Source organism: Lolium perenne, chromosome 3, assembly GCF_019359855.2.
Source record: "Lolium perenne isolate Kyuss_39 chromosome 3, Kyuss_2.0, whole genome shotgun sequence".
Lineage (NCBI taxonomy): Eukaryota > Viridiplantae > Streptophyta > Magnoliopsida > Poales > Poaceae > Lolium > Lolium perenne.
Window position 1 is genome coordinate 160486898 of NC_067246.2, and position 12587 is coordinate 160499484.

A 12587-nucleotide genomic window follows, 5' to 3' on the forward strand; every position below is an offset into this window, starting at 1 on the left:
AGCCTCAGAAAAAAAAATTTGTCGAAATTTCGGAGGTGCTCCGGAAAGCGCGCAGGCGCCAAAAAAAGTCGCTATAACGGCCAGTGGCGAAAAGTGATCGCCAAAGTGAAAAACCAATGTAGCCAGAAAATTTTTTCGGAAGCGTTTCCAGACTTTTTTTTTTGCTCTCCTTCCAATTCTTTACTGGCGGCCGAAACTTAACTCACGGAAATTTTTCTGCAGCGCAAGATGATATTAGAAGGTAACAGCTAAAGAGGAAAAACAATAAAACCTAATTCTACACAGGCTCTGTCGCGGCAGAGAAACAACACTAATCCGTGTCGCGGTAGGACACATGGTATATGGCAGATGTATATGTCTGTGGCGGAAACAATCTGGTGGGTGTATATGGTGGGTATATATGGAAGTGGCGGAAGTATATGGTGGATGTATCTGGCAGTGGCGGAAGTATATGGTGGGTGTAGACGGCGGTGATCTGCGTATGGTGCGAGTGGGCGGCGGCGGCGTGACTAATATGACCAGAACTCGAAACTCTATAGGAACTAGACGCTAAGACCAGCAACTCGACACGAAGATACAGACACAAATTCAACTATGCAAAACTGAAAAGACAATGCAAGGCGTGGCAGGGGGTTTATGGGACGATATGATCTAAACCCTAACTGTATTTTTTTTGGCTTTTTCGTGGTTTATGGGTATGATGGCAGATGCAATCTACACTAGGAAAACAGTAAAATCTCACCGAGCAACCTGAAATCTGATACCACTTGATAGGGCAAAGGTGGCCGATCTTTCGATGAGACGTGGATAGATCGATTTGTTGGTGGAGTTCGTGCTTGACGATCCAACTACACGTGCAAAGCTCGTGCGCCAATGCAATTGCTAGGACAATCTCCGGGAGTTACTGATCTTGCGGATGCACGATCAGCCTGACCAGCGAGGGTCTTAATTCCTACCTGAAATCGAGAACAAGTAAGAACTAATGATGCAATCAGAATATTGCGGATGAAAGATGAAAGCTTTATTGAAAAAGGTGGGATTCCGAATAGTCGGTCTTGTTCTGGGCGTTGGCCTCAAAAGAAGTACACGAGAGTTGCAGCGATGGCTAACTTTTAATCTAATCAAAATCCGAGTCTAAACGTGACGGCTATGGGGGTATTTAAAGAAGGAAAAGGTGGGGTTTCGGCCAACCATACGTATGGTGGTCGAACCAAACCCTAGAAGGCCTTTCCCCCTTCAATACGGACTCTAAAAAGTGGCTGACTTAATTCCTGCGAAAATGACATGGGCCTGGCCCAAAACTAAAGGTGACGCAGCACCATAACATGCTATGGACGAAATTATGAAGTGGAAAACTCTATATTTCGTCCATGTCTTCATCTCTTTTTATGGTGGCTTCAAAGTTCTGAAATCTCCACTTACGGCGTCATCTTCAATCCTTAAACGCTTGCTGCCATCTCCTCCATGCGTGATCATGCTCCAATGCTTGTCCTCCTCATCCATGCTTGGTCCATCATTCCTAAGAGTAACAAACATATCTGACTTAGGCAGCATCATATTCTCATGTATGTGAGGAATAGTTCCAAGAAACGAAAGTACCTGATAGTTAAGTTGTTTGGCACGAGCTCGAGTGATTGGTCCTTGTATTTGTGTGGCTGTAGGTACAACGGTTGTATCAAGAGATGGGATGTCCTCATCACACTCCGGGGCCAAAATGATGCTTTTTCATTGTTTTTCAGGATCTACTCGGAGACATCATCTTCATCCTCCGAGGCCACGTACGCGGAAGCATCGCCAGAATCTTCACCGGAATCTTTGTCGGATTGATCCGCGCTGGAGCCTGAGCCTTCCTCGACATCTTCGTCTTCTTCTTCATTTTCCTCTTCGGAGAAACCTTTGGGAAGATCGTACGTGTTGTACCAGAACGAGTGATTCACTCGCTCGGCTATCAACCGATCATACCCTTGGGTCTCCGCGAGGGCGAGCTTGACGTTGGTGCCCTTGGGAACTCCCCGCGCGACCTCCGCCAAGTCCATTTCACGGCAATGATCTTTGCACGTTGCCAGGGCGAGAGAGGCGACCCCGCGGGCGGAAGATGCTTGCCAGTCTTTGATGAGATCCGGCACCATCCGCATAAGCTTGGTCATGCGATCAATCACGGTGGTTCCGGCTCTCTTCAAGCTCAGGGACTTGGCGATTCCGCGGCAGGCTTCGAAGAGATCGTTGATGGAGTTTCGGGCATCTTCATAAGCTTCTGTCATGGTGGCAGTCTCCGGGTTCCATTCGAATCCGAGAGTCGCTGTAAAACAAAACGGTTAGTTCCCTCCGCGATAAAGGCAGAATCAATGTGAAGAAGCCGGAAAACAACAATAAGTCCTTACGGAAGATCAGCTTGTCAATATCATCCGCTTCCTTCTCGGAAGCTTTTGCTTTGGAGACCAACGTCTTTATCCGTGCGTTGCTCTTCTTCAGCTTGTCGTTCAGCTCCGCGATGTCTTGAGCATGCTTCTCCTCTCGCTCCTTTTTCTCCCTTGTTTCTTTTTCAGTGGATTCCTTGAGGAACTCTTGGAGAGAGTCATGCTCGGCTTTAAGAACTTCAAGATCAGCGGAAAGCTCGTCGATGGAAGGTTTTTTGGCAAGTTGTTCTGAAAGGCGGAAATAAAAAGACACAGTTAGTTCAAAAAGATAGTTGCATTGCAGAACTTGGGGGCTAAGCCAGAATCATTACCTTCATAGTTCTTGAGGCAGGTCTCCAGGGTCGCAATGGACTTCTGGTTTTCCGCGTCCCTCTTCTGCAGCATTTCGATCTCCGTCTTCTGCTCCAGCCCATGGGTGCGCAGATCTTCGTGCAGCTTCCGCGTGCTCTCAGTAGCAGGTAAGAGTTAGTCGGAAATTCGAAATTCTGGGGGCTGGACACGAAGCTAAAAATCCTTAGTGTGGGAAAAGTTTGAGTTTCCGCTAAGGTACACAGTGAAAGACATTGGCTTACACATGTTACCCGGAAAATGTACAAACCAATGCTTGGGGGTTGGTGTTAACTGGCGCACATTCTTGTGCTTGGCGAAAAAGACTTTGAGATCGCCCTCGAGGTCGTTCAGCTCTTGTCGTTCTGTGTTCGCGGGTCCCCACACTTTGTCCATCAGGATGGAGATCTCCGCGTGGCGTTGTGAGAGGGGGCTTTCTGCAGGACCGGAAAAATATGAGGATGCGTCTGGGGCGTGCCAGTGGCACGACTTAGGAGTAACTTATTTTCGGCATCATCAGCCGGAGCTTCAGCCGAGGTAACGGCAGGTTGTGTAGGAGGAGGTGTAGGCGAGGACGCGCCCTTGCCGGAATCGCCTTTGCCGGATTCGGCAGTTGGTTCCTCCGGGAGATCATCAAGGTTGATGACATCCTTGGGATCCGGCTTGGCGGAGGAAGAGGCCTTGGGTGGAACCTCTACTTCCGGGGTAACAGGCACAAAACCGGAGATGGCTTAGCCTTTTTCTTGGGGTTCTTGGAGAGCTTGCTTCCGGAAGTTTTGCTGCATACAAGTAAAGGTGTAACACTTAGCAAATGCCTGATTAAATGCTAGCAAAGGAATTCTAGACGGAAATCAAGTACTCACGAAGACTGTTGGAGATATGCCCAAGAGGCAATAATAAAATGGTTATTATAATATATCTTTGTGTTTATGATAATGTTTACATACCATGCTAAAATTGAATTAACCGAAACATTGATACATGTGTGTTATGTGAACAACAAGGCGTCCCTAGTAAGCCTCTTGTATAACTAGCTTGTTGATTAATAGATGATCATGGTTTCATGATCATGAACATTGGATGTTATTAATAACAAGGTTATGTCATTATATGAATGATGTAATGGACACACCCAATTAAGCGTAGCATAAGATCACGTCATTAAGTTATTTGCTATAAGCTTTCGATACATAGTTACCTAATCCTTATGACCATGAGATCATGTAAATCACTTATACCGGAAAGGTACTTTGATTACATCAAACGCCACTGAGTAAATGGGTGGTTATAAAGGTGGGATTAAGTATCCGGAAAGTATGAGTTGAGGCATATGGATCAACAATGGGATTTGTCCATCCAGATGACGGATAGATATACTCTGGGCCCTCTCGGTGGAATGTCGTCTAATGTCTTGCAAGCATATGAATAAGTTCATAAGAGACCACACATACCACGGTACGAGTAAAGAGTACTTGTCAGGAGACGAGGTTGAACAAGGTATAGAGTAATACCGATGATCAAACCTCGGACAAGTAAAATATCGCGTGACTGTCGTTGCCTAATCGACGGTACCTCGGAGGAGGGATCCTCACGAGGGGGAGAAGAAGTAGGGGCCATAGGGCGGAGTGCACACGGGACGGTGGTACGCGATTTACCCAGCTTCGGAACACCTGCACGATGACAGGGCCTACTGCTGCTTGTCTGGAATTATCTGGGCGCTTTCGCGATGTTACAATGAGTTGAGGTTCTGCCTCTAGGGCTCCCAGGATCCGGCTTATAAGGGCGCACGGATCTAGGGTTTACATGAAGAGTCCTACCCGGATACAGGTTGCCTAACTACGATACAATGTCTTGCCGTGTACGTCAAGGATCCGCCCTTCCATCTATGTCGTACAGGATCCGGGTCCCTTAATGGGCCTCCGTGGATCCGGGTTCCTCCTCGAGGTCGGTCGGATCCGGCTCCCTGCTCCTGGGCCGGACATCTTCCGTCAGGATCAACAGCAACTGGGCCGCCCGATGGGCCACATGCCTCATCACCATCTGTGGGCCACCCGGGCTTGCCGGATCTAGGCACTATCGATGGTACACCCATGAAGTATACCCACAACAGTAGCCCCCAGAGTTTTCTGAGTTTCACCTGCTGTTTCCACCTTGCTAATCCATCATGGTTTCCGGCAATGTTGGTAACGCGGAGAAACTTGAAGAACTCCAACTTCACATTTTCTTCTTTTCCCAACCTTTAGTCGGAAAATGCTCCATCCTGCGGGACTTCATCCATCAACAGTTCGAGATACGTTTCCGGGTTATTTCCCTGCTTACGAATGAGAGCTATTTATCTTCACGCAATTACCCGGAATCTTAAAAGACTCAAAACGGTTCCGCCAATTCTGGCGCCATTTTCGCGCGATTTGTGCGGTAACTTATCTTTAGCCATTTTTACCGTTTAGGGTTTTGGACACGTGTCACGCATCCAACGGTGCGACGCTTGCGTTCCGACCACAGGATGCGGAGCACGAATCTTGTCCCTCCGGCCTATAAATATCCGCCGTCGACCCCTAATCCTCATTCACCCCCCCTTTCTACCTCTTTGCAATGCGCCGCCCCGAGCTTTCTCTCCGCCGTGCCGGAATCTCGCCGGAATTTCGCCGGAGTTGCTTCGCCACCGCACGGAGTTCGTCCTGTTCTTAACTTCAGCGAGCCACCGCGCAAAAACCTCATCGCCGGCGACTCCGACCACCGCGGACTCCATCACGGTGAGTTCTCGAGCTTCGTTCTCGCGCCGTAGTCGGTAGGGATGAACGTTAGGTTGACGACGTTGGATCCGACTAAGGAATGTTTTCCGCCAATGTTTCTTCTTCAGATGTCTTCAACGACTCCGCCTCCAACCTCTGAACCAATCTTGGCAACACCAATCTCCTCCGCCCCTCCACCCTTCGTCCCAGTCAGGCTGGATCCTTCAAAGGATTCCGGCAAGGACGCCGAAGGGACCTCGGCTAACCCGGAGAAGGCCTCCGGGGCAGATCAGGCGGAGCACAAGGCGGAAGAGATCGCCGCCAAAAAGTCGAAGGCTCGTCAGCGAGACTCTGAAGCCAAGGGAAAATGGTGGCCCTGTACCACCACTGAGATGGAGCTGAAGAACCTCGAGGCGGAAGGCTTCCTGCAACCCGGAAGCTGGAGGTCAGTTCCGAACGCCTTAGCCCCAGCTCCGGAGGACAACGAGATGGTGCTGACGAAAGCACTAGTGGAGCGGGGCTTTTCATTTCCGCCTTCGGACTTCTTCCAGGAGATCCTGAAGGTTTATGGGCTCCAGCCCCATAACATTTCTCCGAATAGCGTGCTTGCGATCAGCAATAACGTCACCCTCTGCGAGGGCCATCTCCGGGTAACTCCCGAGCTCCCCTGTTCCAATATTACTTCACTGTCAAGAAGGAGAGGATCCGGCAGTCCACCGAGCTAGCAACATGCGGATCCATCACCTTCATGATCCGACCGGGCCGCGTCTACCCCCACACCGACCGCCACGAATCCGCGTGGTACTGGTCTGGGGGCTTCTTCTACTTGAAGGACGTCTCCGACCCAGCGAGCACAAGGAGATTGCCGCCGTTCAAGAACTGCCCCGCCACCGAGCTTAGAAAAATGGAGTAGACATTAGGAATTGAAAAAAAATTCTATCTTCTCCACTTTCTTTTTCTTGTATGTAGTCTTCTCTATATCATTTTTCTCACACTCTCGTCTATTCAAATTAGTAGATGGTTATCACCCATTCCAACTATGAAGTCTCAACCATGACGTATCAAACCTTTTTGGACTACTTGTACGGTTCAACTACTTCTTTCGGGAAAGATGAAGCATATATGAAGACATTGAAGATTGAAGATGACCCTTAGAACCAAGATTATAATACACTTAGTGATAGATGCGTTGAATTGTGTGAATTGTGAGTTGTCTTCTTCCTCTTGTTTTCACGACAACTACAAATAAAACTTATTCAAAAATACAAATGTCTACAAATTTTCAAAATACAAATTTTCGAAATTATTTGTACTTAATTTTCAAAAGGTGTTTTAAGATGATTGGATTGCTTGTGTGATGACTGCTAAGTGTTGCTTTGATAGTGCTACGCATGGGTAGGATTTCCCTTAGTCCTTTTCCATCTATTCTCATCTATGCTAGCCAAACAGATGCCTCCTCGACGTGACCCGGAGATGCAACAGATGATGACCGCTCAAGCACAGCTGATGCAAATGATGACACAGTTTATGGCCAACAACAACAACAATAATCCACCGCAGCAAGACCGTTTGACTCGCTTTTTGAGGTTGAACCCCCCAACCTTTTCAAGCACTTCTGAGCCTATCGCGGCTGATGATTGGCTCCGTACTACCAACAAGAAGTTGGATACTGTCCAAGCCCAGGGAGCTGAAAGGGTGCGGTTGGCTGCACATCAACTAGAAGGTTATGCTGCTGAATGGTGGGACAACTATCAGGTTTCTTACCCTGATATAAATACTATTACTTGGGATCAATTCCAAGAAGCCTTCCGTACTGCTCATGTTGCTGCTGGAGCCATGACGCAAAAGAGGCGTGAGTTTCGCGACTTACGCCAAGGAACATGCACTGTGAGCGAGTATGGTGATCTCTTCAACAAGTTGGCTCGTTACGCTCCTGATGATGTGGCTACTGATGCTAAGAGGCAGGATGAGTTCATGAGAGGGCTCAATGATGAAATATCCATCCAGCTTGTAGCCATAAGGTTCAACAGCTATCAAGAGTTGCTGGATAGGGCCGTTGTTGTAGAGTCGAAGCATAAGAGCATGGAGAACCGCAAGAGGAAACATGACCACAATGGCTATAACCGGGGACCACATCAAAGGACCCGCACTTCTAATGATGGCAATGGAGATTCGGAACACAACAATAATGGAGGCAATGGACACAACCATAATGGCCGCAAAAGTGACAACCATCACAAATCGGAGAGAGGTAATGGCCATAACCATGGAGATACCAATGGGAGGAACAATAAGGAGTATATCAAAAGGGATCTTAGTCTTGTGGAGTGCTTCAAGTGCCACAAGAATGGACACTATGCCAGCGATTGCCCTGAGAGAAAGAAGGATGAAGGGAAGGAGACCAATCACCTCCAGGAAGGACATGTGAACCACATCAACATGAGGGTGGCTAGTAAGTTTTGATCAACTCTTTACAACACAGTTACCTTCTAATACTAGTGCATTTTAGTCGTTCATATCAAGATTAGTCTTGAATATAAGTAATATATATCGCATCAAAAGTGAGCCCCCTTGGAAAGTGTGATGAATAAACAAAAATTGATGCAAGGCAGGAGACCCATGAAAAATGGAAATTGAAGAAGAGACCTAGCCAAAATGCTTTTTGATATGGATATCCAGGCCTGGTACACTAGGACAGCCATTGATACGAGGATTAAGTCTAAGGTTGTACCATTATTATTGTATCGTAGCATTGTTATTAGGAAATAATGTAGCCAGGTCATGTGGTGGGCCAAATTAGGGTTTTAATAGAGTCTATTTGACTTGGGCCTGTCCAAGTCGAATTAGGTTAGGCCCAATAAGGGTTGGCCGGCCACCCCACCCCTCATATAAGGTGGAGGTGCGGCTAGGGTTTCAGTTAGATTAGATTGAATCCAGAATATGTAGAACTTTGAGTTCATACTATCACCGTCCCTATGGGATCGACGTGCGTGACGGCGTCTTGGACGTTTGTCCGATTATCCAATAAAGGTGTGAGAGTTCTTGAGTCTGTCAAGAGTAATCATATGTGCTTGAGTATCCTTGAATCTGTCAAGGGAGTTCAAGATCTATCGGTCCTATGGATCATCAAGGTGCATCGTGAAAGATCGGGAAACCAGACCCTCATCATGTGGTATCAGATTGCTTTGTTGCTCGGTTGTTTCTACTCGGTTGCCGTGGCCACCATTGGGTACGTCGCCGCCATGCTGTTGGTGAAGATCGAGGAAGAGGAAGTGGGCGGCAGAGTCAAGTTTCAAGTGAAGAGTCGTTGAGCTAGCGAGTTAGTATCTCCGTGAATTGGTTGGTGTGAGATTGGATCTACTGACTGTCATCAGCATGTTCTTGTTTTTCTTCCGATCGGCGGACGGCAGGAGCAGTAAAAGCGACGAGTTGCCTCGCCTGAGGCCAGGGCGGCGGGTCAGGATGATGGCGACTTAGTTGGTCATGGACGTTCGTTTCAGTCCAGATCGTACCGTGTTTGGTTTTGTCGGCCAGCAAGGAAAGGAGAAGAAAAACAACGGGAAGTTTAGGCTCGCACGGTTTTCGTTTTTTTTTTTTAGAAGAGCAGATCGGATTCCGTGATTTCCGCTCGCTCTGGTTTGGATCGTGTCCAGATTCATTTGCCATCGCAGTCAACCTGCAGATAAAAAAGCAAAGTGCTGATTGTTCTTGTGCGTGGAGTTTGGGCTAGCAAGGAACGAAACAAATATTGATTTGGTTGATTATATGTGAGCTATTTTTGCGGGCCAGCAGAGGAAAGGAAAGTAAAACACTTGGACGCTAACTGGATGCTGATCAGTATGGTATTGTTTTGCATACGTGAAGAAAAGAAAATAGAGAAGGAGCGGCACATGGGCTCGACGTGTGGCCGGCCAGAGTCCACGCGTGATACGTCCATGAGATTCACCGCGTCAAGTATAACATCTGATTGATTGAGCGGATTTTTTTTTCTCCGCCCTGGCATCGGCAGTTTACCGCAAAGTCCAAAATTGTTGCAGAAAAATTTGTTCTTCAAGGAGGATGATACTGGTTTTCAGATAGTTGCATACTCGGGTGTGTTCAGCTTATTTGGATCCATGGCGTGCAGGAGTTTGTTCTGTGTGTTTTGGGTGATATGTATGGTGCACTTTCAGTTTGTATTTGGAGGATGCCTGTGTCTCAATCAGGTTGATGGCGTCGAAGGCCAAAGGGCGCCAAGGTCAAGTCAAGTTAGTCGAGAGGGAGGATGAGGTGTGGAAGACTGGCGAGGCTTGAGGATGAAGTTCGGCGATGTTCTTATCTGACGCTACCCTTTTTCTAGCAGACCCTCACGCGTTGGGGACAACGCTTCTTGAAGAAGGGGAGAATGATATGGATATCCAGGCCTGGTACACTAGGACAGCCATTGATACGAGGATTAAGTCTAAGGTTGTACCATTATTATTGTATCGTAGCATTGTTATTAGGAAATAATGTAGCCAGGTCATGTGGTGGGCCAAATTAGGGTTTTAATAGAGTCTATTTGACTTGGGCCTGTCCAAGTCGAATTAGGTTAGGCCCAATAAGGGTTGGCCGGCCACCCCACCCCTCATATAAGGTGGAGGTGCGGCTAGGGTTTCAGTTAGTCTAGTTTTGATTCAAGTCTTGTAGAACCTTGGGTTCCTCCAGTATCACCATCCCTGCGGGGTTGGCCCTATGACGGCGTCTCGGACGTTCGTCTAGTTATCCAATAAAGATGTGTGAGTTCTTGAGTCTGTCAAGAGTAATCATATGTGCTTGAGTATCCTTGAATCTGTCAGGGGAGTTCAAGATCTATCGGTCCTATGGATCAACAAGGTGCATCGTGAAAGATCGGGAAACCAGCCCTCATCACTTTTAAGGGTGGTAGCACCGTAGTCATACCGAACCTAAACCCCTTCTTTCTAGCCTTCTCGAATCTCGAGGACGAGATTCCTTTTAAGGGTGGTAGTCTGTAACATCCCAGTTTTTAGATTTGGGTTTTGCATCATGCATTCACGCATATTTTGAAAAAAATTGTTTTCGCCAATTAAAATCTTTAAATAGCTATTAGGCAATAGCCTATAAAATTTATTTTTGAGTATTTACCTTGGACAGAGAAATAGTCTCACATCGTCTTAAAATAATATTTGGAACTTTACAAATATGTACGTTTTAGTTTCAATTAAATCAGATTATCGGATTAAATTTTATACTCCCTCCGATTCATATTAATTGACTTCAATATGAATGTATCTAGAACTAAAATGTGTCTAGATACATCTATATTAGAGTTAATTAATATGAATCGGAGGGAGTAGAAGAAACTAGAATAGAAGCAAAAGAAACGAACAAAAAAAATGCTGCATCGACCGGGCCAACCAGCCAAACGCGCACGCGGGAGCGCGGCCGAACGGCCGGACCTGCCGAAATCGCGCACGCGCGCGTGAGCGGCATGGCCAGCAGCAGCATGGTGCAGCCCCACGTTCTGCCCTCCCATTTCTCTCCTTTCTTTTTTGTTTTTCTTCAATGACAGCTGGGACCCACAGCCATCTTCTAGCTCCAGCCAGAGACCAGCGCCCGCACGAGTTCGTTACAGAACCGGAAAATCCCGAATTCTTCGTCCGATTCGCCCAGATATCTTGCCCCCTCGGCCACGAAAAATCTCCTATAAATACTCCACGATCCCGCACACTTTTTCCCTCAAAAACCCTAACCAATCTAGCTCCAATCCGCCGAATTTCGACCTCGCCGTCGCCGCCGTTTTGGAGCTCGGTATGAGTTCGATTTCATCGATCTCGACCACCTCTGTCCCTAACTTTTGTCCCAAGCTCTTGCTAATGCAGTACACCCTCGCCCTGACCATTTTTCCCCATCTGTAGAGCACCGGAGTCGCCGGGATTTCTCGCCGGAGTTCCACCAAAGACCGACGTCTCCATCCATACCTCGCCGACATTCCGGGAAGCGGAAGACGACGACCAGGACACTGACGTGATCGCCAGGAGGAGAGGAACACCGTCGTCTACTTCTCCGCCTCGGGAGTTTGCCGGAGCCACCATCACCATCAACATCTGACCGCCCTAGCCGCCCGTCTCCGGCCATCTCTGTCTTCTCCGGTGAGCCGGCCAAATCCAATCTGAGCCGTTCGCCATGCATTAGATCTAACGGTTCGGATAGCTGATCCGCGTGAACAGGTACGGGCGAATTACGTCGCGCCACGTGGCGGACTCCTAGTGTTTACAAATCAGCTTTTCGTTTTTTCGAATCTGCTGACATACTAACTTTGTAAAATTCATAGAAAAATAATTACACGTCCGTTTTCCGTAAATAAGATATCCACGGATTCAGAAAAACATCTAGAATTTTATTATTCAATAAAATTAGAAGTTTACTGTATATTTTATTTCGTGAATTTAAAACACTCCAATAGAGTATTTTTGACATAACTATAGTTTTATAAATTCGATTTAGTTGATTCTTTCTGCATTAGTTTCTAAATTTCGTTAGCTATGCAGGGAACACCATCATGAAATTGTTTAAGTTAATTTCAAAACCAATCTACATAATTCGAATTTAACCCTTAGCACTCTATAGGTTGAAATCTAATAATAACCCTTGCATTAAAATATTTTCCCATGCATCATATCTATTTTAATAACCAGTAGACTATATTGATACCCTTTTGGTTTTATCAAATAATCATGCATCATGTTGTTTGCATATGTTATGCTTATTTTTTTATTGATTGCAATATGATTACTACGTGTAGACTGCGAGGAGTGCAACGTCTGCGATTGTAACGAGTGCGTGAACAACTTCAACAACCAAGGCAAGTGGTGTTCATAAAAGTCCTATTGTTTTCCTATGCATTGTAGATTGTTTTATGTAGTTTGCATGTGTAGGAAAATTGTTTTTCCGCTTTGCTTTGCTCCTATGTTGTGTCCCCCTTGTGTCACTCCTTTGTCGCCATCGTTGTAGAATTGCTTAGCTAGCTCAGTAAACGGGGTGGGAATTCTTCTTTAAATTTATTGAGTTGTAGCTATATTTTGTTATAATTGAAAACAACTTTAATTAATGAACTACCTAGGCGGATTGG

General features: G+C 46.6%; 1 long non-coding RNA gene across 1 annotated transcript; it reads left to right on the forward strand.

Moving 5' to 3' along the window:
* The first annotated feature begins 10888 nt into the window (after positions 1 to 10888).
* Positions 10889 to 12321, forward strand: LOC127323516 (uncharacterized). The gene is made up of 3 exons (XR_007865795.2): positions 10889 to 11266; positions 11374 to 11685; positions 12261 to 12321. It is a non-coding gene; the product is annotated as an uncharacterized lncRNA (long non-coding RNA).
* The last annotated feature ends 266 nt before the right edge of the window (positions 12322 to 12587 follow it).